Source organism: Chiloscyllium plagiosum, unplaced genomic scaffold, assembly GCF_037043375.1.
Source record: "Chiloscyllium plagiosum isolate Xiang-an unplaced genomic scaffold, Cpla_swu_hap1 HiC_scaffold_36, whole genome shotgun sequence".
Lineage (NCBI taxonomy): Eukaryota > Metazoa > Chordata > Chondrichthyes > Orectolobiformes > Hemiscylliidae > Chiloscyllium > Chiloscyllium plagiosum.
The window spans coordinates 22,361,899-22,389,821 of record NW_028270174.1 but is presented as its reverse complement, the minus strand read 5'-3'; the positions used below and the strand labels follow the sequence as shown (position 1 = coordinate 22,389,821).

The 27,923-nt window shown below is 40.4% G+C and overlaps 1 protein-coding gene and 1 long non-coding RNA gene across 2 annotated transcripts in view; one reads left to right on the top strand and one right to left on the bottom strand.

Annotated features, from left to right (window-relative positions):
* Positions 1-27,923, bottom strand: part of jade1 (jade family PHD finger 1) — a 236,705-nt gene that overhangs the window by 149,257 nt on the left and 59,525 nt on the right. The gene's annotated exons all lie outside the window — the stretch shown is intronic.
* Positions 1-27,923, top strand: part of LOC122539403 (uncharacterized) — a 44,591-nt gene that overhangs the window by 6,907 nt on the left and 9,761 nt on the right. The window contains exon 2 of the long non-coding RNA XR_006309071.2: positions 26,592-26,725. This is a non-coding gene — a long non-coding RNA (uncharacterized LOC122539403). The remainder of the gene's footprint in view (positions 1-26,591; positions 26,726-27,923) is intronic.

Sequence of the window (27,923 nt, the reverse complement as noted above, 5' to 3'; positions counted from 1 at the left end):
AATATGGTAGTTGTTCATCAGCATAGACATGGTGGGCTGAAGGGAATGTTTCTGTGTTGTATGGACTTTATGATTCTATGACTTGTTTAGAAAGACAGCATTCAACATTAATTCTAATTAAAATATATATGGTTTTGTCATGATGTTACTGTTTACCATTATAGCAAAAGTAGACATCATTTGCTGTAGTTACTTTCTCTTTATCAACTAGAAATTCTCTCCGCAGATGAAAGAAAGGCAATTGATGGTTTAAATCTGAGCCTTTACCTGAAAAAAGATTTAAACTGCATTCTTCATTTTGTTTGCAAAAAACTCATAAAAGCAAAGAAACTCATAGATCCTCATACAACACAAAGGAAAAGCACCTCTACACCTGCAGATCTGGCAACACCAAGAAATTAGTCCCTCCAGCATCTATATTGACCAATGTCCATCATTTGTGTTATCTGACTCATTTCCAACACCCTATATTACATGAGCTGCAATTTATTACTTGCTAATGCAATTGTGTATAAACAGGAGTTTTAGCAGACATCTTTAACCTCTTCTTAGTCCCCACCTGCTTCAAGAAGACCATAAGCATCCCAGTGCCAAGAAAGATCATGTAGCATGCCTCAATGACTACCACCTGATTGCTCTGACCTCCATAATCATGAAGTGCTTTGAGAGATTAGTCATGGCTCACATCAACTCCAGCCTACTAGATTGCCTCGATCCTTTGCAATTTGCCTACCAGCACAACAGGTCCACAGCAGATACCACCTCCCTGGCCCTACGCTCATCCTTGGAATATCTAGATAATAGTGATACCGATGTCAGGTTCGTGCTCGTTTACTGAAGGTCCACCTTCAGCACCATAATTCCAAACAAACTCATCTCTTAACTCCAAGAACTAGGATTTGGCTCCCTCCTTGGTAACTGAATCCTTGACTTCCTGACACATAGACCACAATCAGTAAGAACAGATGACAACAGCTCCTCCACCATTTAATTGAGTCATTGCTGTCTCTTCTATGGTGGTGAGTTGTGTTCACATGCTATTGAGGTTAGTTGCATGCGTATTACAATTTTTCTCTCTAATTTCCTCACTCTTGAGAAGTTGCAGATACATTTCACTGTCGATAAATGTCAAGATCTTTTTACAGGAGAGCAAAAGTATCTTAATTATAGCATATTTAAATTAAATAGAGATGTATAGGGGCTTTGCTTAAATCATGAAATGTCTACAGGAAGTAGGCAAGGCCATAAATAGAGAAAACATATTAATTACAGTTTTCTAGCTGAAAGCATAAAATACATAAGCAAAAACAAATGTTAAAAAAATAGAAAATACTGTAAATATTCTGCAAATCAAGCAACATCTGTAGAGAGGAAAACAGAGTTAACATTGCAATTTGATGACATTTCATAAAGCAAGGTTGAACTTGTGTAAACACATACTTGGCAGTTGAAGTGTTATGTTATCCCTTTCCTGCAATGATATAAGAAGAATGTTAAGGCATTAGAAAAGGATATATACTCACTGGGATGTCACTAAGGATGAAGGGTTACAATTAAAAGAGACTTTGTTCATGAGAGCTTTTCCTTTATGGGAATGAGGAAGGCTCAGAAGTAACCGGGTAATATTTGAGTAAGATTTGATAAGTAGTGATAGATTGTTTCTATTGGTCAGAAAAGTGAGAAGAGGGCAAAAACTTAAGTTAATCACAAAGAGAATTAAAAGGAGGTGTAACATTTTTTTTGGCAGAGCATGGTCAGGATTTGGAACTATATGCCTCAAACTGTTGTAACAGCAGAGATTATAAACACTTAAAATCCACTTAGATAGCTGCTTCAAAGTATTATTATACAATGAGGTAGGCATTCAAAGCAAGATTGCAAAATTACATTGCATTACATTACAACAGTGGCTGCACTTTTAAGTGATTATTGAAAAATTTGGAAAGATCTGAAATTGTAAAAGATGCTTAATGAAGGCAAATATTTGTTTATTAAGTGGTTGATGTGGTCAAAAATGAGCAAAGACTAAAATGCCCTGCTTAAATGTTGTAATTTCCATGATCACTTCCCGTTTTTCATATTTATCAATCAAATAAGTGTGGAGTTAAAGTACCATTGTTGCAATTGTACTGATGTTTTAAAATATAAAAGTATAGGTATAAAATATATTATTTTGGAATGCATTCAAGACTGTGACTCCTTCAAAAGTTTGTTTACATAAATATTAACTTGATTCTGGCAATTTTATGCATACAAAGCCCTTTAGGAATGGTAATATAAACAGAAGATGCTGGAAACACTCAGTAGCTCAGGCAACATCTGAAGAGCGAGACAAACAGAATTCTGAATAGTGACCTTTCATCAGAAAGGTGATACTTTTTTATGCTTCTGTGACAGCTGAGGCTCAGTTAGTAGCATTCTAGCCTTGGAGTTCTAAGGCTGCTTGTACAGACAGTCCTTCAGCAAACTGTATTCAACTTGAAAGAAGTCCACATTTGAAAGTTCCAAAGGAAAAAAACTGCATAAAATTATAACTGTAATGGACAACTTTCAGAAATTAGACAAACTTACCTGCCCAGCTTTCCAGGAATCTTGGAACAAGACCAAAAACAAATCATGATACCTGGCATAGACACAATGAGTGAAGTTTTCAATATGCTAGTCTGCAGATGACGGAGGCAATTAAGCCAGATAATTACAAGCACCATCCAAGATTTAAAAGATTTGTCTGAACCGTTGGATTACTGGGAACTCCCATTAAAATGTTAATAATACTTAGATGAGGAGCTACTGTGTCTGGGTCTGCTTCCACCCCCACCCACAAGCCTTGGAAACACTAATCCCAAAGTACTGTTTCATTAGAGCACAGTTTGATGATGTGGTAAACCAGAGTCTTGTCCATTGAAACACCTTCACATATTAATGACCTATTCATGAAATTCAGGATGTGAAATTGTTCCAATAGGTAAGAAAGTACAATCAAAAGGTGTGAGGGTTTTCTGGCAATCATTGTCATGAGTGTTATTTTTCTACTTTTCTGGAAAATGAAATGTGTGATTAGCAGTAATTAATTGAGTCAGTGCCATTTCTATGTTAATTGGTTGTCATCACCGCTGATTGAGAATTGGTTGATTGAATTCCTATTGGTATTTTTCTCACCAGTTTCCTCACTTCTGATAGGTTGCAGATGCATTCACTGTTAAAACCTTAACTATTTTTGCAAATGAATAATACAGAAAGCACACCTACCTCAAATTATAAGATTTTTATTGAATTAGAAAAATATAGCCAACTTGCTAAACCACTGAAGGTGCAGAAAATATGTTTAATAATGACTTTGGAAGAACTAAAATAGTATGACTAAGCTACAAAAAACAAAATAAACAAGCAGAAACTAGATTAGATTGCTTACAGTGTGGAAAAAGGCCCTTCGGCCCAAGAATTCCACACCAACCCTCCGAAGAGCAACCCACCCAGACCCATTTCCCTAACACTAGGGGCAATTTAGCATGGCCAATTCACCTAACCTGAACATCTTTGGACTGTGGGAGGAAACTGGAGCACCCGGAGGAAACCCACAAAGACACAGGAAGAATGTGCAAACTCCACATAGACAGTTGCCTGAGGCGGGAATTGAACATGGGTCTCTGGTCCTGTGAGGCAGCAGTGCTAACCACTGTACCACCCAAACCTATTCAAGGTTTAACAGCATGAGTACAGGTCAGGAGTTACAGGGGCAACATTTGTAGGTAGAGTGTTGACTTAACTTAAAACAGGCAGGATGCTGAAGTTTGTAAGTTTATTAATGCCAAAATAAATTGATGAAGAGTTGTGAACCTTGACCATTTTCCCCAGGCGCAGGTTCAGGTCAACTTTACACTTAGGAGGATTAGAAGGAGATGGGAGTCACCTGCTTACAGATTTCCTCAAGTTCTATGCGTGAAATTTCAGCATACAGTTCAGATCCAACATCCTACTGCAATTCTGATGGAGTGCTGCATTTTGAGAAATTCTGACTTTTAGATCAGATGTTACATTGAAGTCCTGTTTGCCATCTCAGGTGGAAATAAGTGATCCTGTTGTATAAGGTATAAGTCAGGAAAGTGATGAAATGCTCCAAAAACACTCAAGCTCAACACCGTCCAGACAAAGCAGCTTGCTTGATTGGCATCCCAGTCACCATCTTGAACATTCAGTCCCTTCACCACCGACTCACAGTGGTAGGACTGTGGATCAACTACCAGGTGTCCTGCAGTAACTTACTGTGGTACCTACGACGACATGGTCCAAACCTGTGACCTCTACTATCAAGAAGACAAAATCACAGCTGCATGGAAGCACCAGCACTTACAAGTTCCTCCTCAAGCCACATACCATGCTGTCTGAGAACTCTATGCCAATCCTTCACCGTTGTGGTTCAAGATGGCAGCTCACCACCATCTTCTCCCAGGCAATTAGGAATGGGCAAAAAATACTGGCCTAACCAGCAGCACCCACATTCCGTGAAGTTTATATTTTTCAAGTGCCGACCAAATTTCCTTTTGAAATCATTCATCAACTGTGTGACCACACCTTTAAGATAATAAGTTCCAGGTTAATACCATTGTCTGTGTAAAAAAGTTTTCCTCACATCAAAACACCGCACTCTCTCCTCAACTCCACTTCTCTCGTCGAAACTCTGACCTCAGTACCCTCCTCATCCTTGTACTGATTAATACAACGATCTGTTCCTTTTCTACCTCATCTAAACTTTTTACAATTTGATACATTTCTATCAGATCTCCCATCAATTTCCTTTGTTCCAAGGAGAACAATCCCAGTTTGTCTAACCTAACTTGGAGCTCAAATCCTTTATTCCCAGTCCCAGTCTCTGCATCTCTTCAAGGAACCACATACCTTTGGAGGATTTAGAACACACGAAACATTGATGAAGGTTTCAGCAAATGGAGCTGAGACAGAGAAATCTACAAGAAGCAGAAGAAGAGGCATCTCACTTTCTGGGACCTTACTTTGTGCAAAGAGGCTGTCGTTTCCTACATTGCACCTGTCTCTGCCATATCCATTAGGCAGTTAAGCATGTGGGAAGCACTCTAACATTATTTCACAGAAGATGGATCAAACATTAGATAGAGCTAAGAGTTAAGGTGATTGGAGTGGCATTTCATATCTCTATCAAATCTGATTACTGCTGCAGAATAATTTTATCACTAGTTACAAATTAATTTTATCTGTATTATATTCATATGCAATTGTGCTAAATATATGTTCAGTATTCAAGCAACAGCCCAAATTTTATTCCACGTGAAATTCATTTGTCCAGGTTTACAAGGAGAAGGGGGAACACAGTAGAATGGCACGGTGTAGAGTTGGTTTGGATAAGCATGGTTGGGATCTCCTGAAACATGTGGAGAAAGTGGCCCTATAGAGAACATGGCTGTCTCATTGTGATGGGTCCACAGCATCTAGCATCATTGAGAACATTGGCAATGATGACAGCTTTTTGCTTTTTGTCCCAACTCACCTCCTAGCTCATCCTTAACCATCTACATGGGGAAGCAGTTGATGGTGTGGCCATATACCTTTCACTTTCCAAACCCGTTTCCCTCACAACAAATGTTTCCTTCTGAGTTCCTGCTTTCTAACACTGAAGAACTGCTACATGCACACAGGAACAGCCCATGGAGGAGGAGGAAAGGACAGAAGAGCGATGAAGAGGCCTTGTCACTTGATCTTACACTTGAAGTCACAAACTCAAAGACTAGCAAGGCACCGTATTTTATGGGTGAAAATAGAGCTGAGATCAGCAAATTATGAGTCTTATGAGGAATAATTGAGCAAGTTGAGCCTATATTCATTGGACTTTAGAAGAATCAGAGCTGATCTTTCAGGATAGAGGATATTGTTTTTATCTCAGGATTGTGTGGCATTGGGAAGGCAGAAGAGATGGAGTCATTGAATATGTTTAAGACAGAGATACATTTTGCAAGGAATGGAATCAAGAGTTATCAGGAGTAGATGGGAATGTGGAATACAAAGCACAAACATATCAGCCATGATTTCATTGAATAGTAGAGAAGGGTTGAGGGATTAATTAGTCTACTTCTGCTTCTCATGTTCATATGAAACATGTAAGATTCTGAGGTGGGCTTGACAACGAAGATGATGAGAGGACACTGAGTCATTACTCTTTCGACTTTTCTTCCACATTAAGCACTGGAGGCTGGGTCATTCAATATATTAAAGTTAAAATTTTGATTTGCAAGGGGGTCAAGGGTCATAGGTGTCAGGTGTGAAAATGGAGTTACGGTACAATCAGATTAGCCATGATCCAATTGAATGGCAGAGCAGGCTCAAGGAGCTGAATGACCTACTCCAGCTCCTATTTCTGTTGATATCATGTTCTTATTGGCCACTAGAAATGAGTCAGCAGGCTGTGGATAAGGAATGGTTTATTTGCCAGTTCCCTGGAGGGGGCAGTGGCAGACACATATTGCTGCAAAGGATTCAACTAACCCTGAAAGGGCAGCATGCAGGACAGTACTGAATAGGCATGCACAGCCAGAGGCATGGGCAAATTGGTTACATGCCAGGCAGCTCCTCTTAGTGTCAAAGAGCATGGAAAAGTCCAGCTACAACTTGGCAGAGCTGACATTGCGGAGCCTGCCCTCTTCACAGCCTCCACTCCATTACCTGCTTGAATGGCAAACTTAGAGGTCACTACTGCCCCAAATACAGTGGCAACCTTTGCATGGACAGATCACCTACTCCACTGCCATTCTTACGACAATGCAGCAACACCCTGGAAAATGGATTTAACCACTTTTGGAAACACTTCAGAGTACTTCCAGTGATTTTAATGTTGCAAATTCAGTAAATTTTACTTACCTGCAATCAAAGTGCCTGGCTCTGTTAACTAACGTTATCGCAATGCCTTCCTCATAGATTGCACTTCTGTTTTCTTTCTGGAGTGTCTATTGTAGGCTTTGCCAACACATACATTGCAAAAATTTGGAATCCTGGACTTTCATCTGCGAGTTTGATATGTGAAATCAGGAGTATACACAGTTTCAGAACACACAGGCATATTCCCTGCTCTACCATTACCTTTTAGCCAGGTGATCAACCCTGGTACAGTGAAGAGTGCAGAGCGGTAAACCAGGAGCAACAGCGGTCATAACTGAAAATGAGGTGTCAACCTAGTGAAACATAGAACCATTGAAAGTCGAGTACTGGAAGCAGCATATGATAGACAAAATCTGAATAATCTCTCAACTAATGGGACAGACCTAAGCTCCACAGTCCTGCCACATCCAGTTGTGAATGGTAATGGATAATTAAAGAACTCACTGGAGGAGGAGTAGACACCATAAATATTGATATTCAATGATAAAGCAGTTCAGTGCAAAAGACAAGGCTGAAGCATTTACAACAATCTTCAGCCAGAAGTGCCAAGTGAACAATCTATCTCAATCTCCCCTGAAGTCTTCAGCAACACAGATGCTAATCTTCAGCCAATTTGATTCACTCCTTGTATTATCAAGAAATGCTGAAGGCACTAGATACTACAAACCCTGAGAAATTCCAGCAGTACTGCTTAAAAAGTGTCATATTGGACTCAAAATGTTAATTGTGTTTCTCTGTCCCCAAATATATTGCCAGACCTGCTGAGTGTCTCCATAACTTTCTGTTCGTATTTCAGATCCCCATCTTCTCTAATACTTTGTTTTTAATGGAGTACTAAAGATGTGTGCTCCAAAGCTAGCTGCAACTCTAGGCAAGCTATTCCAGTACAGCTACAACACTGCCATCTACCCAGCAATGTAGAAACATACCCAGGCATATTCTGTCCAAAGAAAACAAGACAAGTCCAATCCAGTCAATTACTGCCCCATTAGTCTATTCTCCATCATCAGCAGAGTGGTGTGAGTTGTCAGTGACAGAGCTATCAAGTGGCACTTACTCAAAAATAATCTGCTGACAGATGCTCAGTTTGAGTTCGTTCAAGGTTCGATCAGGCCATCATTCACAATTGGATGTGGCAGGACTGCAAAACTTGGATCTGATTCATTGGTTATGGGATCAATTAACTCGCATTTTCGTATGCTAGTTACAATGCTTGATATGTAAATATTCCATGTTGTAGCCTCACTTAGTTTGAGTTGTGCCAGACCCATTCAGCTCTGTACCAAATTATAACTTTGTTCCAACCATGTAAATATTGTGGCTATAACAATATGCCAGAGGCTAGGAATTCTGCGGTAAGTAACTCATCTCCTGATTCCACAAAACCTGATCACAATACATAAGGCACATCAGGAGTTGCAGCAATCAAGAAACTTGACACCATCTAAGACAAAGCATGATTTGGAGATGCCGGTGTTGGACTGGGGTGTACAAAGTTAAAAATCACACAACCCCAGATTATAGTCCAACAGGTTTATTTGGAAGCACACTAGCTTTCAGAGCGCCACTCCTTCATCAGGTGGTTGTGATGACAAAGCAGCTAGCTTGATTGACACACCATCTATCCCCTTCAACATCGCTTATTCCAGCACCAATGTACATTGTATGCTGCCTAAAGATACTCTGCAACAAGTCAACAAGGCTCCTTGGACACCACCTTCCATATTTGTCAAGGACAAGGGCAAATGATACCACCTGCAAGTTTCTCTCCAATTAATATCGGGGCACAAAAACAGAAATTGCTGAAGAAACCCGGCAGGTCTGGCAGCATCTTTGTAGAGAAAGCAGAGTTAACATTTCGGGTCCAAGACCCTTCATCAGAACATTACTATATTGCCATTCCTTCACTATCATTGGGTCAAAATCCTCGAATTCCCTTCTTACCAGCACCATGGTTGTGCTTATACTACAGCAGTTAAGAAGGCAGTTCACCGCCACCTTCTCCATGGGCAATAAATGTTGGCCTAGACGGTCATACACACGAGTTAAAAAAAAGCATGCAAACCTTGCAGTTGGTGGCATACAGTGCTGCCTGAACATAGGGAAACAAGATAGACTCCCACAGTACCATTGGAAGCTGTGTGAATGAATTCCTAATCCTATGAATTTAATGTCATTTTAATGGAATTGTACAGTAGTTGTAATAACCTGACAGTTCTGAGTGGATTCTTTCGCTTCCTTCTCAAATCCCTGGGCTCAGAAGAATTCACGGATGGAAATAGCTCAATATTTATCCTATCACTGGCACAGTTCAAATAACACCTGCCGTGAATTATTTTAACCAGACTATTTTCCTCATTTAGTCACAGGCACCTCAGAATGAACTTCAAAGGGGAGAAGTATTTCCTGCTAATTCACGCTTGTCGCAAACCACACGTTAAAGACAAAAACAAGCCTTCAGCAAAGGCATGGTAACCAATAAACACACAGATTTAAAAACCAAGTCAACCTCGTCATTCCAATCACAGCATGAGTGCAGCTACACTGCCTGATGGCTTGTGTGATACCATTACACAGGGCACCATTCATACCCACGACCACTTCTCTGTCGTTTATTTGTCACTTGCAGTAAAATTTCTAACTCATTTTTACAACTGATTAGTGTAAAGATAAAGTATGTTGGTTTGAATGATTTGGAAGTAGCCGTTCCCTTGAGGTTTGATGAATGCAGCTCCCCGTTGCACCAGTTTAGTATCAAATCGGTAACTGCTTTTGTACACTTCCAGCGTAACCTGTGACAAATGCCATCTTTGGCGAGGGCATTAGTACGGGCATGAGGTATTCACTGTTCTGCAGATCATGATGTCGATTAGTCAGCACTGAAGGCTGCTTGGATATCAGATCTGCCAATTTTGAGCCCGCCTCTCTAGCTTTGACCCCACCACTCCACCTAAGCCAGAACAACATGCACTACACCAAGGAGATGGTGACTGGATTCTGCCACTTTGTGGAATCATAATAGCTGCCTAAGACTGTATCGTATTGATTGCATCGTATCTTTTCATGACCAAAAACCAACATCTTGCATTTCATTGTCTATTGTTTTATCTGGGAGGGTGTAACTCTGATTTGTCAAACAGTTGCTAGTTATGTTGCTTCTTCTTTGTGGAAACAGTATGGCCACAGATAATAGTCAATAGGCAGTGTGCAAATTCGAGAGAGGGTGAGGGAGTAATGTGACAGCTGCATTCACAGGATTTGATTTATTATTGTCACATGTACTGAGATACAGTCAAACATATTGTTTTGTGAGTTAACCAAACAAATCATACCTTACATAAGTACATCAGGGTAATAGAACAGAATGCAGAATATCATGTTACAGCTACCGGGAAGGTGCAGAGAAAGATCAACTCTAATATAGAAGAGGTCCATTCATAAGTCTGATAACTGTGGGAAAGAAGCTGTTCTTAAGTCTGTTGGTATGTGTTTTCAAATTTTGTATCATCTGCCTGATAAAAGAGGGTGGAAGAGAGTATAACCAGAGTTGGAGAGGTCTTTGATTATGTTAGCTGCTTTCCCGAGGCAGCGGGAAGTGTAGACAGAGTCAATGGAAGGAAGAAGAAAGTGAGTCCTGCAGATGCTGGAGATCAGAACTGAGAGTGTGGTGCTGGAAAAGCACAGCGGGTCAGGCAGCATCTGGGGAGCAGGAGAATCAACGTTTCGGGCACAAGCCCTTCATTCCTGATGAAGAACCAACACCCGAAACGTCAACGTCACTGCTGTTTGGATGCTGCCTGACCTGCTGTGCGTTTGCAGTGCCACACTTTTCAACTCAATGGAAGGCAGACTTTTTTGTGTGATCGACTGGGCTGTGCTCACAATTCTCTATAATTCCTTGCGATCTTGGGCACAGCAGTTGACATACCAGGCTGTGATGCATCCAGATAGGATGTTTTCTATGGTATATCTACGAAAATTGGCAAGAATCATTGTGGACATGCCAAATTTCCTTAGCCTTGTGAGGAAGTGGAGGCATTGGTGTGCTTTCTTGACTGTAGCATTGATATGGATGGACCAGGACAGATTGTTGGTGATATTTACTCCTTGGAACTAGTTCCCAATCATCTCCACCTCAGCACCATTGATACAGACAGGGATGTGTCCTCCACTCTGCTTTCTGAAGTCGATGACCAGCTCCTTTGTTTACTGACATTGAGGGAGAGATTGTTGTCTTTTCTCCATGCCACTAAGCTGTCTATCTCTTTCCCGTAATCTGTCTCATCATTGTTTAAGATCCAACCCATTAAGGTGGAGTCATCAACAAATTTATAAATGGAGTTAGAGCAGAATTTAGCCACACTTTTGTGAGTGTATGGAAAGTATAATAAAGGACTGAGTATGCAGCTTTGTAGGGGACCGGTGTTGAGGATTATTATGGAGTAAGTGCTGTCACCCAACTGACTGATTGCAATCTGCGGGTCAGGAGGTCAAGGATCCAGTTGCAGAGTGGGAGCAGAGTCCTAGCTCTTGGAGTTTGGAGATGACGTTTGTTGGAAATATAGTGTTGAAGTTGGAGCTAAAGTCAATAAATAGGAGTCTGACATAGTCTGTTGTCCAGATATTCCAGGGATAAGTGTAGGGCCAGGGAGCAGATGACAGATATGGGGAAATTGCTGGTAGTATCAGGGGTTTGAAAGTGACAGCACCTTCAAAGCATATGAAATAGGAGCAGGAGAAGATCGTTTGGTCCCTGAGCTGAGGAAAACACGGCTGATATTCTATTTCATTACCATTTTCCCACTTTATCTTCAAATGGTTAGAAATCTTTGATGTCTAGAAATCCAATGATCTCTGTCTTAAATTACTCAATGAAAGAACCTCCACTGACCTCCAGGGTAAAGAATTCTAAAGATTCACCACCCTCAACTCTCGAGGCTTGTAAGAATTTTGTTTGCTCAGTGGAAGGGAGACTAAAGGTTTCTTTGAAGGATTAAGAACAACATCCCACTTGGCTCACAAGGCAGCCTAAGAATGTTTTTTGAATACCTTCCTGGGATTTGTCTGCTCCATGATCCCAGTCAGGGCCTTGCTGCTCCCTTGCTCACATACATGGACAAGAATTACAGACAGGTCCTATTGCTTGTAAAAGCAAGAAAATGCTGCCTTCCAGAGGGTGCTGTAAAGTGCCTCAATATACGTGACAATAAATTCAATTCAATTCAATTCAGGCAGGAAGGTACACATCTTTCATGTGGGAAATTGCTGGGTTTATTTTAATTCTCTCCACTCCCTGTCCACTTTCCTCTAGTTGGGGAAAGAGCTAAAATCAGGACCATAGATCACTCCAAAATGCTTCTCTTTGGACAGTCATCAAGTTTTACAATAGATTGCTGGACTTGTGCTGGGTATAGATTTTCTCCATCTTCCAATGAAAGCAGGACGGGTTTCTGCAAGAGTAAGGCATCTTGAGTTATAGAAGGCTGATGGGTTACCTGTGACTGATGATAACCATTACTGGACCCTCCTTAAAGAAGGCTTGATTGCCTTAGAGGTCAGAGATCAAGTAATTTCCTTGAGTTTGTTTTCTAAATTGGCAACAATATTTTTTCTGCTTATCCTAGAGGATTGTGTAACAAGGGAAAACAATTCTGTTCTTTTAAATTCTTGAAATTGGCCTCTGAAGCCTCTAATGGATACAGATATGAGAGAAGGAAAGAGAGGTGTTATGAATTTACATTTCAGAAATCTGCGAGGCGTCCTCCTCAAAGTCTATAGCTCAAAATCAGATAGACAGCAGCTGTACAAATAAAACTGTGACATGTTACTTCTAATCAGTTGCAAAATGGCACTAGTAGAGAGCAAACACGCAAGTTGCCAGTTTTCTTAACCTATGGAATACAGCATGGCCAAAAGGAAAACTAAAGAAGTGAATAAAGATAAAGACCAACTTTTGAAAGATTCAAGAAAAAACACAGAAGTATATTGGTGCTGATGAATTGAGGGCAGCTGTTTACAGTGACTGCACACTTAGCGAGGCCACATTTCCAATCAATAGCATAAAACTACAATTTCTGACAGCACTAACCTATTTATGGGCATGTAAAGTTTCACCAGCTTTCATTACACTGTTTTGTCTCCTCACATCCTGCGAGGCCTTTCGTTGCTATTTTTGGATGTGAATATATTTACAACTCTCCAATTTGTGGCGCAGCAGTTTGTGCCTTGATGGTCAATGTGGTGTTAAACATTGCCTGGTTGCAGCTCAGGATCCCCACATATAGCAGTCTGAACCACACTTGTTGCAGGTGAAAGAGTGGGCTGTGCAGATGCAGGGTTCACTTGACTCTGTTGTAGAAACATAGAATCCCGACAGTGTGGAAACAGGCCATTCAGCCCAACAAGTACACACTGATTTTTTGAACAGTATCCCACCCAGACCCATTCCCCTACATTTACCCCTGACTAATGCACCTAACCTTTACATCCCTGAACACTATGGGCAATGTAGCATAGCCAATTCACTTAATCGGCACATCTTTGGATTGTGGGAGGAAACCGGGGCAAGTCCACAAAGACACGGGGAGAATGTGCAACATAGAGAGTCCCTCGCACTGTGAGGCAGCAGTGCTGCCCACTGAGCCATTGTGTTATCTCTTGGCCCTCTTCTCAACCCAATTGAGCATTCTGTTACTCCTCACCTGTTCTTTCAGCCTTCAGAGGGTCCCGATCCCCTGAAACTTTCTTCGATTTTCCATGATTTTCATATCTCCTTTGCAAGCGTCCTTGTAGCGAAGGTATGAATGCCCACCAAGTCAAGACAAAGCACAAAGGGACTTCAGGTACTTGGCTGTTAACCATCTGATAAATTTATTCATTATAAAAGTCGTGGATTTAATAAAGGGTGCATAACTAATGCATTCAAGATCTTGTGAGTACATAAACCTACCTTACCAAAGGATATGCCTGAGACCACAATGGTGGAAGCTATTTGGTTTTTTTCTCTTGCCTATTCAATGTTGTTTAGGTCTCACCACTGTAGAAGAGAACACTCAGGATGCAGGCTTGGTAAACTTGTAGTCTAATGTTCCCGGTCAGGTTTCTGTTGCTTCACGCGTTCTCATTCAACTTGGACATAGCAGCTGCAGCTTTTTGCAATGCAATGTTTTTTTTAACAATGTTGATTACCCTTCCCTAGCTGCCCTTGATAAAGTGATGTCATGTAGCCTTCTTAAACCACATCAAAAATCATACGATACTGGGTTACAGTCCAATAGGTTTATTTGAAATCACAAACTTTTGTAGACCTGGTTCTTATTCACGTAAAGCTTGTGGTCAAATAAATCTGTTGGACTATAACCTGGGGTCGTGTGATTTTTAAGTTTGTCCACCCCAGTTAAATTCTGGCATCTCCACATCATTCTTAAACCATTGCAGTCCATGTACTGTAGGTAGACCCACAACGCCATTAGGGAGGGAATTCCAGGGTTTTGACCCAGCAACAGTGAAGGAACAGTGATATATTTCCAGGTCAGGATGATCAGTGGCTTGGAGGGCAATTTGCAGGTGGTGGTGTTCCCATGTAACTGCTGCCCTTGTTCCTCTTGGAAAGTAGTGGGTTTGGAAGGTGCTGTCACAGGATCTTTCGTGAAGTTCTGCAGTTCATCTTGTATATAGTACACACTGCTGCTACAGACCATCACTGGAGGAGTGAGTAGATGCTTGTGGATGTGAGGCCAATGTCCTGGATGATGTCAAGTTTCTTGACTGTTCTAGGAGTGCACTGATCTATGCAAGTGATGAGTGTTCCATCTCTCTCCTCACTCGTGCTTTATAGATAGTCGATAGTCAGCAGGTGAGTTACTTGCTGCAGAATTCTTAGTTTCTGACCAGCTTTTCTAGCCACTGTATTGTAGCTGGTCCAGTTCAGTTTCTGATTAATGGTAATTCTAAGGTTGTTGATAGTGAGGTTATGTCATTGAATGTTAAGGGGCTGTAGTTAGATTTCTCTTTTTTGAGATGCATGTTACCTGGCCACTTTTCAGCCTAAGCCTGGATATTGCCCAGATCTTGTTGCATTTGGACGTGGACTGCCTCAGTATCTGAGGAGTCAGCATTAATTGACAGATTGCTCTTCGTTGTGAAGCTATCAAAAGCCTTCAACATCACCTTGTCAATGCTAACAGTTGGCAGTATGACAAATTCCTGGACCATGAAATGTGTCTTTGTGCTGCTGATGGTCAAATTTTTACAGATGCAAAGGAGCCTGCTTTTGATGGTGTTTCTCGGTATGGAACGTTACTGTGGTGTCATCAGCACAGAACAACACTCTGTTGAGAACTTGACATAGTTTTTGCATTGGCTTTCAAGTTATCAAGGCGGAACCGATTTCTGCTTTGTAAGGAGACTTTCCTGAGGTATATAACATCAACAATGGGAAGATTGTGCTAAAGAGGCAGCATCAGAACACAACCTTTTTTGACTCCGCTGTAGATCTGAAAGGTATCTCAAAAAATGAAGTCTTTAAGACCATAGCTGGCCTTATCTATCATGTTGACACATAAAGGGAGAATGCACTTTGACAGACAGGCAGACAATTTTCTCAAAGTGTAATTACACTGGCTGTGCTCGTATGGCCAAATTCCAGGTCAATGAAGGGAATATGTAGTGGTCACCTTTGTTCACAGTATTTCTCCTCCAGTTGCCAGACTAAGAAGATCGTATTGGCTATGGATCTTCCAGTTCTGAAATCGCCCTGGGATTCAGGATAGATGCACTCAACCATGATATACAGTCTGACAACGGCAACACAGACCGAATACCATTCTCAAAGTGACTGTAAGGGAGATATGCGAATATTCCTTACAATTGCTGAAGTTACCCTGGTTCTTGTACAAGATCATAATCTTTGCACAACATATATCTTATTGTATTATCCCCTTCAGAGACACAGTAATTCCTGCAAATGCTGCATGAGTGCCAGTTTCTTATTGATGATAGGTTCATGAAATATAGTATCTTCACCTGGAGCTTTGGCAAATAAGTCAATAGCTTTGTTAAGTTCATCCATTGTGAGTGTAGTAGCTAGACTTTCCATGACAGACAGGCTCTGTATAATGTCCAGAGTTTCCTCAGTAACACTATTTTCCCTACTGTGTAACTCAGGTTAGTGTTACAACTTTCTTTCTACCTGTTCATTGTAATCAATGAACCTCCATTGCCTTTTTCTCAGTGGAACTGTTTTCTCACTGATTGGCCTATTGCTTTTCTGATTCCACCACACATCCCCCAACGTTCCCCATGTTGGAGGATATTGGATAATATCTGGCTTCTGTAACTACTGCCTTACAGTCTATTGGGCCTTACTTTGAGCTGTTCTTTATTCTTTTAGAGTCTTCTTACCTGGATTACCTTGTAGTTGGGGGGAATGAGAACATAATGGTAATGTCAGTGGATTGGTAATCCAGAACTCCAAGTTAATGCTGTGGGGATCTGAATTCAACTCCAAATGCAGCACAAGTGGAATTTATAATTAACTAATAAAATCTGGCTAGTATCAGTAATGGTGTATAAAGGTATCGCCAATTGTTAAAAATAACTCATCTAATGTTCTTTTGGGAAGGAAATCTGCCTTCCTTACCTGGTCTGGCCTACATGTGGTTAAAGGTCCACTGCAATGAAGTTGACTATAAACTGCCCCTGAAATAACTTAGAAAGTAGCTCAGTTCAAGGGCAATTAGGGACGGCCAAAAAAATGCTGACCTTTTCAGTAATGTCCTTTTACCATAGAATGATAAAAATTCTTGAAAGAGGATCACACGTCTTAATTGACAAATTCCATTATATCAATGTTAGCAGCAAATGAGCTGCCGTTTCTTCACTTTTACTTCCCATTTGTTGGGAGTGGATTTAAATGTTGCCTTTAGTAATGGTAGAATTATCTATTCAACATGTTTAGCATTGTCATTTTATAGTGTTTCTTGCATGGAACTAATAGCAATCAGGTAAAGGCTGAATTTCATGATGAGCAATCTGTAAAAAAGTGAATATATCAGAGCACATTCATGAAGATTGGATGCAGACCACATAGTTCTGCTGCTGGAGGAGCAAGTCACGCAGAGGAAGATGTCCAAAAAAGACAGAATCTGGCCAAGAGCAGTCGAATGATCTGTTGACCACAAGCCAAAATTTCAAACATTGTCTTCCACATGAACAGAGATTCTCCTGGACTTACAGCAGATGGTGATTTCACATGGATCTCAAACCTGGTTGGAAGAAAGAAAAGATTTGGCAGTCATCAGTGTGTCACCTGTTGTTGCCAAACCCAATCGAAAGTATTACATTGTAATGGAGCAAAATAAGACAGGTGAATAGCACAACAGGGCTACTGAGATGGAAAACAATGGGAAGTCTCATATTGTTTATTGTAAGCATTTTATCCTGCTAAAAATTAACATTTCACATCGATGAATTTTCCGATTCAGCGGTCTTCTCCTTGTAATGTCCTTTACACTGTTCACTCTAATGATTTTATAAGTCATGACGTCAATATCAGCTGGCTAGAATTTCAAGTTGTGATTCCTTTGAATTAACAACATCCAGTTAATATTTTGAACCTGTGCATATCATTCCAGTAAACCTCACTATGGTTATTTTAATTTTTGATGGTGGTGCCACTAGCTCTATTCTTCATCCAGTTTTCCTTTCCACTAAAGCCACAGCTGAAAATTAAAATCCGTCCATGGGTTTGAATGGAGTTCATCATAGAGTCATAGAGTTAGACAATATGGAGACAGACCTTTCGGTCCAACCAGTCCATGCCGAACATAATCCCAAACTAAACTAGTCCCACCTGCTTGCTTCAAACCTTTCCTATTGGTGAACCTATCTAAGTGTCTTTTAAACATTGGAACTGCACCCACACACACCATTTCCTCATTCCGCACGTAACCACTCTCTTAGTAAAATATTTGCCCCTCGTGTCTTTTTAAAATCTCTCTCCTCTCGTCTTAAAAAGGTGTCCCCATGTTTGAAGAATGTTGACTCACCTAAGGAACCAACAAGTGTGGAACTAAACACACACACTGAAATCTCAAGGTTCCACCGCTGATCTATGCTGATGTAGTTGGTGTCTCCTAGAAAGGCAACAAAGTTGTTCCAACACCCCTGGGCAAAACAAGAGGGGGAAGATAGGACCAGATCGCATGCAAAGAACAACAACATAGAAGTAAATAGAACATATCAGCAGGTTAAGTGCCTCCAGCACTTAAGATTTTTATTTATATATTGATTGAATATACAAAAAGTGACTAATAGTCCATGGGGGATCTGTGATGGGGCCTCAATTATTCACAATATTTATGAACGACTTGGATAATGGCAGACAAAGTCAAATATCCAAATATGCTGATGACATAAAATTGACAACAGCATAAACTTACAACACAGTATTGATACATTTGGTGAATGGGCAAAGCTGTGACAGATGGGTTTTAGTATAAGCAAGTGTGAGATCACCCAGTTTAGACCAAAAAACGATAGATCAGAGTATTTGTTAGAAGGCACGATGTTATATACACTGGGTGTCCAATGAGATTTGGAGATTCAGATACCTAACTCTTTAAGATGCCATGAACAGGCACAGATATAGCAAAGAAGGCTAATGGATGCTGGTCTTCATATCTAAAGGGCTGGAGTTTAGGGATGCAGACTTTATGCTGCAGTTATAAGAAACCCTAGTTGACATCAAATAGAATACTGTGAGCAGATCTGAGCATCACACGTTTGGAAGGATATTTTGGTGTTGATGCAATTTAATTTAAGTTTAGGATTAAGTTATTGAGAAATATTAGATAAATTGGGTCTTTATTCCTTTATTCTCCAGAATTTAGAAGGTTAAGGGGTGATCCAATTGAGGTTTTCAGGATATTAATGGGGAAAGACAGGGTAGATAAAGATAAACTATTTCCACAGGTTAAAAATTCTAGAAGCAGGGAGCACAGTCTAACAATTAAGATCAGGCCATTCAGGATATTAGAAAGCACTTCTACACAAAAAGAGTAGTTGAGGCTTGGAACCTGTTTCCTCAAAAGGCAGTCAATGCTAATTCATCAGAGATGTGGGTGAGGAGGTGACCCTAGGAGATGGGAGGTCCTCTTCCCCTTTGTCTCTCTTCCATGGCCCCATCCCGGCTCCTCCACCACCCTTCCCTCCAGTTCTCTACTGGAACCCAATCTCCCACCAGCACTGCATGCCCCAGCCCCCTTCCCAGGGCCTCCTGATCTCTCTCTCTCTCCTACCCGTCTCAGTCCTGATCTCTCTCATTTGATGCTGAAATAGGACACAAGCCATTCTGGGTGATAATGGCTACCCTAATAAGATCATTTCTCACCATATATTATGTCAAAAGTATGAGCAAGTTTAGTTGTCACGTTTAGTTCTGAAAATGGTCTCTCCACATCTGATTGCCCTGGAAGGGTCAGGTACCTCAAGTGTTTCAACAACAGGTGAACAATATGGTTTTTCCACATTGCTACTATGCCGTCACAATGCAAATGGTATTTGCTACTAATAGGATGTTGCCATCAATACGAAATGACATTCTGCTTATCACACAAATAAATATTGCAATATAGGAACTTCAGGGCAGGTGTGATGCTATGTATATGTCCTAAAGTTTGATAAATCATATCAAGCATTGTATCCCTTTGGCTATTGCAACAAACAGGATGCTGGCATGACCAAACCACCTCAAACTTGCAAAACATAAAACCGAGTAGTCAATATTATATGTGATTCCATGATTGAATGGCATTGCTACATAATCCTTGAGCAACCAATTTAGATTTGTCAGTTAGGCTTGCAAATTACTTGCATGTACTGCAAACTACATATTTTAATACATGGCTCTGTTCCTTGCAGAAAGAAAGAATGTAAACACATACTGATAAAAAGCAAAATACTGTAGATGCTAAAATTCTGAAATAACATGCATGTACAGTTAGCTTGTCAGTCATTATCTAACTGATGCAATCTGCATGACAATATCTCTACCAATCTACTTGCCAACGAATCAGCACTCTCCTCTCCCATAGTACAAATATTGTTTTCCCTTTAATTTGCTACTTCTTGTAAATTGCATTAATGTGAGCAAGTTTTGACAAAATGTGTCTTTTTTCAGCAAAACTCAAGTTCTGTATTGCCAAACAAATATTTGCATGACTCTTTGGTCCCCTGTTGTGTTATCAGTACTTAGATGGCTCTTGAAACTTTTTTAAAAACACCAAAACAAAATCCACTGTGACTCTGGTTAGTAGCTCAATGGGTTAATAATATCCAATCATATCTGTAAAGCTCGTCATGTTCAAAATATACATGCACAACATAAAACTTACAAGGTGAATTCTTTCCAAGGCCCCATCAGTTTGTGGAAAAATGAGACAGGTGAGACCATGAATGTAAGTTTTCCAAAGAAGAATTATCATTAAGTTAGCCATTGTTTGTACACCAGTGAAATTCTTTAAAAAGGATATTTTCGGCAAGATAAAGGACTGTACTATTGACATATTACTTCAGGATGGCGGGAAATATAAAAGTAAAGTAGCAGGTTAAAAGCAATTCTGTGCTTTAGGTGGAGCCAGTGCTGTTACCATAGGTACCACAGTGCAACAAACCAACAACATCTGTAACAGATGCGGTGTGGTGCACTTACCCGAAAAGCTTCCAGGTTTTCTTGATACCTGTAAAGCATGTCAGCCCAAGAGAAACTGGGCCTGCAAGTAGAGGAAATCTGATTCCAAAAGCCAAGCCAGATTTCATAACAAAGCGGACGTGAGCAAAGATGGTGCACAAACACATCAACAAGGTTTAGAATCAACCAACCAAAAGACACATTTCAGAAGATGACCAAGCTTTCCATATTGGCAAACTCACACTCCATGTCGATGGGTACATGGCGTTCAGAAGCTTTTGTACATCCATTAATATCACTTAATAGGCAGGACAACACACTTTAAAAGGTAGAATTACCCTGTAGGAATTACTGTCAACATGCCTACATATCCTGAAAGTTGTACTTCAGCAAGCGACCCTCTATGGTGCCATTTATAAGAGACAATTTCATAGTGTGCAATGGATAATCAGTTGCATTGCCTTGGCAGATTCATTGTGCAAGCTCATCTTGATTTCCTAAGATCTGCTATCTGGTAGATACCAGTGGTCCAGCCGTGTAGGAAGACCAGTATGCACAGATGTCACTGTAATCACAATTTGTGAGATTCAAACCACACCCACCTTGGCACAACAAACTTGGCACAACAAACAGGCAAAGGCAAAAAAACCATAGTGGGAGCTATGTACAGACCTCCTAACAGTGGTCAGGACCAGGGGCGCAACATGTACCGGGAAATAGAGAAGGCATGTCAGAAAGGCAAGGTCACAGTGATCATGGGAGACTTCAATATGCAGGTGGACTGGGTAAATAATGTTGCCAGTGGATCCAAAGAAAGGGAATTCATGGAATGCTTACAGGATGGTTTTTTGGAACAGCTTGTCATGGAGCCCACAAGGGAGCAGGCTATTCTGTACCTAGTGCTATGTAATGAACCAGACTTTATAAAAAATCTTAAAGTAAGGGAACACTTAGGAAGCAGCGATCATAATATGGTAGAGTTCAGTCTGCAGTTTGAAAGAGAGAAGGCAAAATCGGATGTAATGGTGTTACAGTTAAATAAAGGTAATTATGAGGGCATGAGAGAGGAACTGATGAAAATAGACTGGAAGCAGAGCCTAGCAGGGAAGACAGTAGAGCAAAAATGGCAGGAGTTTGTGGGTAAAATTGAGGACACTGTACAGAGGTTCATCCCAAGAAGAGAAAGATTATCCGGGGAGGGATTAGATAGCCATGGCTGACAAAGGAAGTCCGGAAATCTATCAAAGAAAAAGAGAGAGCCTATAAAGTGGCCAAGAGCACTGTGAAATCAGAAAATTGGGAAGGCTACAAAAACAGAGGATAACAAAGAGAGAAATAAGGAAGGAGAGGATCAAATATGAAGGTAGGCTAGCCAGTAATATTAGAAATGATAGTAAAAGTTTCTTTCAATACATAAGAAACAAACGACAGGCAAAAGTAGACATTGGGCCACTTCAAACTGATGCTGGAAGCCTAGTGATGGGAGATAAGGAAATAGCAGGAGAACTCAATAAGTACTTTGCATCAGTCTTCACAGTGGAAGACATGAGTAATATCCCAACAATTAAAGGGAGTCAGGGGCCTGAGTTGAGTATGGTTGCCATTACAAAAGAGAAAGTGCTTGAAAAGCTAAAAGGTCTTAAAATTGATAAATCTCCTGGCCCCGATGGGCTACATCCTAGAGTTCTGAGGGAGGTGGCTGAGGAAATAGCGGAGGCATTGGTTGAGATCTTTCAAAAGTCACTGGAGTCAGGGAAAGTCCCGGATGATTGGAAGGTCGCTGTTGTAATCCCCTTGTTCAAGAAAGGATCAAGACAAAAGATGGAAAATTATAGGCCAATTAGCCTAACCTCGGTTGTTGATAAAATTCTAGAATCCATCATTAAGGATGAGGTTTCTAAATTCTTGGAAGAGCAGGGTCGGATTAGAACAAGTCAACATGGATTTAGTAAGGGGGGAGGTCGTGCCTGACAAACCTGTTGGAGTTCTTTGAAGAGGTGACAAGTAGATTAGACTGGGGAAACCCAATGGATGTGGTCTATCTAGACTTCCAAAAGGCCTTTGATAAGGTGCCACATGGGAGGCTGCTGAGCAAGGTAAGGGCCCATGGTGTTCATGGTGAGCTACTGGTATGGATTGAGGATTAGCTGTCTGACAGAAGGCAGAGAGTTGGGATAAAAGGTTCTTTTTCGGAATAGCAGTCGGTGACAAGCGGTGTCCCACAGGGTTCAGTGTTGGGGCCGCAGCTGTTCACATTATATATTAATGATCTGGATGAAGGGACTGGGGGCATTCTAGCGAAGTTTGCCGATGATACAAAGTTAGGTGGACAGGCAAGTAGTACTGAGGAAGTGGGGAGGCTGCAGAAGGATCTAGACAGTTTGGAAGAGTGGTCCAGGAAATGGCTGATGGAATTCAATGTGAGAAAATGCGAGGTCTTGCAGTTTGGAAAAAAGAATACAAGCATGGACTACTTTCTAAACGGTGAGAAAATTTGTAAAGCCAAAGTACAGAGGGATCTGGGAGTGCTAGTTGAGGATTCTCTAAAGGTAAACATGCAGGTTGAGTCCATGATTAAGAAAGCGAATGCAATGTTGTCAATTATCTCAAGAGGGTTGGAATATAAAAGCACCGTTGTGCTACTGACTCTTTATAAAGCTCTGGTTAGGCCCCATTTGGAGTACTGTGTCCAGTTTTGGTCCCCACACCTCAGGAAGGACATACTGGCACTGGAGCGTGTCCAGCGGAGATTCACACGGATGATCCCTGGAATGGTAGGTCTAACATATGAGGAACGGCTGAGGATCCTGGGATTGTATTCATTGGAGTTTAGAAGATTAAGGGGAGATCTAATAGAAACTTACAAGATAATACATGGCTTGGAGAGGGTGGACGCTAGGAAATTGTTTCCGTTAGGCGAGGAGACTAGGACCTGTGGACACAGCCTTAGAATTAGAGGGGGTAAATTCAGAACAGAAATGCGGAGACATTTCTTCAGCCAGAGAGTGGTGGGCCTGTGGAATTCATTGCCACAGAGTGCAGTGGAGGCTGGGACGCTAAATGTCTCCAAGGCAGAAATTGATAAATTCTTGATGTCACAAGGAATTAAGGGCTATGGAGAGATTGCGGGTAAGTGGAGTTGAAATGCCCATCAGCCATGATTGAATGGCGGAATGGACTCGATGGGCCGAATGGCCTTACTTCCGCTCCTAGGTCTTATGGTCTTATGGTCTACTCATGACATAATTGAATCAGTCAACAATTTCCAAGGATATGATTTTGAAGTGAAATATAAACTAAGCACCAGGATGATTATATCTGACATGTTGAGCAGATTACCCAAAGGTGAACACGCTCGGCTTGATCTATACATTGACAATATGGACTATAAAGTCAAAGATGCACTCAAGCTTGAACTGATATGCTTTAGTCAGATCCAGTGTGAACAGTCACAAGTGATCATTATCCAGGAGTAGCCTAATTGCATTAAAAGGTCCCGGTGAAGATTTGTTTATTGTAGCCAAACAGGGATGAACTTGGTCATTTTCAAGGACAAACAAGTCCTACTAAAAACATTACATCAAGATGTTGCGTTCATTTTGTGTCAAGAATTCAAGACAACTAGCAAGAATACAAGACAGCTGTGAATTTGTGTTCTAGCCAGAGATGAATCAATGTATTCAATAGCTCACAAATGCATGTGTGGCATGTATCAAGCTCAACAGCAGAAAGCCTTTACATTCACACGTATTTCATTCACTCCCTGAATGGAAGCAGCAACACACCTATTCACTGTGGAGAAGCAAGATTACATCTTCTCATGGATTACTTCTCTAAATTTCCCTTTGTTCAACAACTTCTCCAAATTTTCCTTTATTCACAGCTCGCATGGAAGTGGCTGACCCCATGAGTGCTAATTTCAGTTTATTTGATACCCTCGGAATGGATAGTGAATGTAACAAACCATTTCAAGAACTGTGTACTAAGTAGACAGCATCAAATATCAGATCATCACCCCACCATCCGTGCACAAATCATTCAGCAGAATGATCAATACAGATTATTGAATCAATTATGATTAATTGTTAAGCAGCAAAGCAAGCTTTTGCAACGAATTGCTGCATTTTTGCTCAAATTGTGATGAAGAAGGAATTTACAACCCTAACACAACATACACTCACAAAGCGAGTTTTGAGAAGATATGTGAAAAAAAACTAGCCACCAGGGTATATGAACACCAACTAGCCACAAAAAGACATGACCCTCTCTCACTAGTACCCTCACATATGGATGAGGAAGGACACCAATTCGACTGGGACAACACATCCATCCTAGGACAAGCCAAACAAAGACACGCACGAGAATTCCACGCACGAGAAACATGGCATTTCAACCGGAACTCTATCAACAAACACATTGAGTTAGACCCCCATCTACCACCCCTAAGAAAAGGAACAGAAAGTGACTTCACTATAGGAAATAACATCACCACAGGAAATGACATCACCAACCCAAAGAAACCCAAACATATAAATGGAAAGCAGTAATTTTCACCATTGCTTTGTCTGAGGCCCACTGAAGATGTTTCCTAGTAGGGTAACGAAACATCTGGAAATGAATCTTGCAGCTCAGCGAGCAAACCTACATCCAAATACACTCACAAAGCAAGTATAAATAACTGTGTCCAGTTATCTAACCATTCAGAGACACATGACATTCTTCTACAGAGACACAGGAGAATGAAAGAGATATATGCCCAGGGAGCAGGTAGAGACAACTTTGCATTTAGCAAAGGGTATGATTCAGAAATCAAAAGACAAATACTTGGATTTCCCCAAAATTTCTAAAATATACAACCAGTCCAGATTGCATGATTTCATTACTGACCATGGTGCCACATTGCAAAGGAACTGAAGGCAGCTCAGACCAATGTATGACATATTAATTATATATGAAGAGAGTGAGAATCTGACAATGATAATTGTGTATAAATATTAAGTGAAAGCAACAAACAGCAAGGCAACCAAATTTTCATACAAATGCAACAGAGACCATGGGATACCTATTCAGATGGGCATGTGATCACAAGATCAGGATGAAGTATCAAACATCCAAAACATTATATTGAAGCTTGGATTTTTTATTTTGTTAAATCTGTTTTATCCAATTTTTATAATGATCAAATTGACAATGCATGATTATGTATATTTGGTTGGGACTCTATCTTCAGATAAAGGGGTCATTGAATTCGCTCTCACAGTTCACCTCTCTGAGATATGTTCATGATATCATCACTGTATCATAGCAAGAGACCTGAGGATAAAAAGGACCTGGTCTCCATTTTATCCCAGGATCATTTGAAGCATAGCACTATCCTGGAAACAGGCTTCTCTGCTGTTTCCTATTAACTTAATATTATCTGGACATTTTAGATGCCTAAGAATTGTGATATTTGTACAATGACAATAATCTATAACGAACCCTGTTGAATTCTTCAAAACCACAATATCCACACCTAGTTTCTTATGTTACAGGAGATAGCATAAGCACTGCTGTATCAGATCAGATACCTTGCTGGAAATAGATTCAAATCACCATGGAAGTGTAATTCACAACTACATATCTCATATGAATGAGGACCTGATGACTATTTGTCTTGACGTCTCATTAAGACCATGAATATCATAGTAATAAATGGCTAAATAAAGTAAGAGCCAAAAGTTAAATTGTATTGTTATAAAAGTTGGGATAACATTCCAGCAAAAAAAAATTGAAAAAGATTGCCCAAGTATGGGGGGCTGCAAATGGGATCTGGATCAGTCATTCTGAACCATTTTGTTCAAAGGTTTTCTGCGCTGAAACTAAAACAGCTGGGAATGAATGTTCACTTTCCATCCGGAATGTTATAATAGTTGTGCAGTTGATTGGTGTCATAATATCAGGTGTCATTCTGTGTTGCACTGTACTAGTTATGGTTTGTATATGTTGTACTCTCTAGGTCGATACAGCTCCACAAGTATACAGTGACTGTCCGTGATGACAAATAAAATAGAAGAAACTGGAAATGATGTACAGGTGGGGAACACTTAACAACAAATGACAGAAGAACCAGTCACATGAGGAAAATGAAAGGTAATAGAGACAGAATGCAAGGTGGGAATAATAAAAGGAGGCATAAAGCACAAGAACAACCAAAATGACAGACAGATTAATGAGCAATAAAACCTAGAGCTTACAAAGAAAGTATAATGAGACAGAATCCTAGAGCAGCTGAATGGGGGAGACGGTTGAACGGAAAGAACAGATTGAGAGAGAAAATATGCAAAAATACTCACACATCATCACATTAGGAGAGTCAAACTGGGGAAAACCACAGTAAAAGCAGAAAAGAAACTGTCAGGAACAAACAACTGCTGACAGGAACACAAAGAGATATCTTAATGCACAATGTATAAAGTAAATGCTGCAAAAAAGGTGATTGAATGAAGCTGACAATTATTTCATTGTGGTGTAAAAGAGCAGTACTGTGCTGCCTTGAAGAAACAGCTAGCCTTCCTTTATAAATACAGGACTTCAAGTTGTCCTTGATAGCTATATTAAAGATGACAGAGAATGACTAAAAAGTCCACTGAGGAAGGTTGCATGTGTCAACAATTGCTCAATGGTAGCACAGTCACCTCTGCATCAAGAGACTTGAATACATAGTCTAAATTGCATTTCAGTGCAGTACCGAAGAAGTGCTGCACTATTGGAGATGCCACCTTTCAAATAAGCCATAAAATGAGGTGTCTCTTAGGATTAATCTTAAAGATCCTGCAGCATTGTTTTATGAAGGGCAGGCAGTCTTTCCTGATCCAATGTAACTCTTCTTCAGAGATTGAGTTGTGAAGTAAACTCATATTGGACTCGAAACGTTAGATTTTTTCTCTTCCCACAGATGCTGCCATACCCTGTTAAGTTTCTTTTCCAGTATTTTGTTTTTATTTCAGATTTCCAGCATCTGCAGTACTTTACTTTCATTTGAAAATTTCCTCGTATCCTGACTAACATTTCTACCATCGTTGACATTCAAGACAGATTGTCCAGTCTTTTATTTCATTGCTATTTTTGGAATCTCTCTATGAATATGTTAGGTGCTGTAATTCCTACTCTACAACAATTACTACACTTCAAAAGTACATCATTGATTGTAAAGGCTTTGGGATATTATAAGGTCATAAAAGGCATGATACAAATGGAAGTGTTGCTTTATTTAGCTGAGTCTGGAGGTAATGTTAAGAAATGAAGCAAAGAAAGATCAACAGCTTTGGCTTAGAGAGGGTTCTTCCTT